A 1,787-nucleotide genomic window follows, 5' to 3' on the forward strand; every position below is an offset into this window, starting at 1 on the left:
CACTCTCCTGTGGGACCTGCCTCGCCCCTTCACAGAACCCCAGTTTCCTGGGGGCAGGTGAAGGAGTCCTGTGTCCCCTTTCTCATTTCCACCTGTGGACTCTCCCTCCTGCCTGACTCCCCCAGTGCCCCTTCTCTCCCTCATTGCAGTGTCCCAGATGGACAAGTGCCTGGAGGCAGCCAACACCCTCCTTGGGAGCAGCATGAAGCCAAGTGTCTTCAGGCGCTGAGCTTGTGGAATAATTGCTGGGGGGCAACTTAGAAATTAAACTTATATTCACACTCTAAGAACAGCATTGAAGCAGGGTGGAACGCAGCTAATGTACAATGAGTCTGTACCATGGCAATTCCCTCGGCAACCCCAGACGTTGGCAACATCACGGCAACTTGGTGTGCTGACTCTGGGAGAACTTGCATGGAGGGTGGAGCAAAGTGGAGACGTCACAGCCACGCTCTGTGATTACAAGGGAATCTAAAGGTACACAGTGTATATTAATAAGCTGCACATTCAATGCTCTGGGTCAACAGTCTGTCAATTTTTAATGAAATGTTGTACTCGGAGTGAACTTTGCTTATTATAATATCATTATAATACCAAAACGCACACCCATCTCAAAAGTTACCCACCTCCCAAGGTGCGACCACCCCTCAAGGAGCTTGCGCACTGAATTTTTCCTAGTCCGTGCCTTTAAACATGAAGTGAGAGAATTTTGGACCAATCCTGATAAAGGTACATATGACCAGAGTCACTCCAGTTCCACCTGCGAAGTAAAACACTATAAAATAGTTTGAGAAGGGCTGGATGTCCGGGAAGATACCATCACTTCTGACCTTTAGGATCCTCCGACGGGCTGACCCTCTCTTCCCCCACATTGGGACACTCTTGAGTAAGATTCGAACACTTGGCTATCCCAAGTGAATCCCCGGGAACTTTAGGAATCTCTATATAGAGTTGTTTTATTACCCCATGCATGTGTAACTCGGCCATATTTAATTTATTGCACGTCCTTTGCAGACAGTGAATTTATCACTGGCAATTTAAAAGAATTTGTGCATCTATTGCTTCAATAAATTGCACTATTGACTGACTCAGCTGCGTGTGTTGTCCCTGAATTCGACTGTACTTTTGAGTGTGGCCGTGTTAATTCAGGAGGTATTTGGCTGAGCAGGTCATGTGATGTTAGTAGTGCATCCAGACACATGATAGTCCAACAGAGGTGTTGAGCGCGACCGGACTACTGACGCTGACTTTGGGCATCACTCAGAACCTAAGCTCAGCCACCCCCAGTCCCTCTGATATCTGAGGACCAACTTTTAACACAACAGAGCTCAATGCATGCCTTGTGCTACACACAGGCAGCACCTGCAGAGCTAAAAAGGGCCAGAAAGTATAGCCTAAATTCACCTACTGTGTTGGGATACCACTGTTGTTGCTACCAGCTGAGGTATTACATTATAGATGAATTCTCACTGCTTATGTCTTGTACTAGTTGGGCTGAACATGTATCATGCTGAACTCCTCAAGAGAAAACCTCTAGTTCAGAGGCACCAGCGTGTTTGGTTTGGGTGGAGCTGGGAGTGGGAAGGAAGCATCACATTCCCCAAGGGTTGCCCTTCCTGAATTCAGCTTTGGCAAAATGAGCTACTGGCCTCCACAAAGCGGGCACACAGGGACGTGGTTCAGTGTTGGACTTGGTAGTGTTAGGTTACCGGTTGGACTCAATGATCTTAAGGGTCTTTTCCAACATGAATGAGTCTACCACAGAATCACAGAATCACTAGGTTGGA

The sequence above is a fragment of the Phaethon lepturus genome, unplaced genomic scaffold, assembly GCF_000687285.1.
Source record: "Phaethon lepturus isolate BGI_N335 unplaced genomic scaffold, ASM68728v1 scaffold21073, whole genome shotgun sequence".
Classification (NCBI taxonomy): Eukaryota; Metazoa; Chordata; class Aves; order Phaethontiformes; family Phaethontidae; genus Phaethon; species Phaethon lepturus.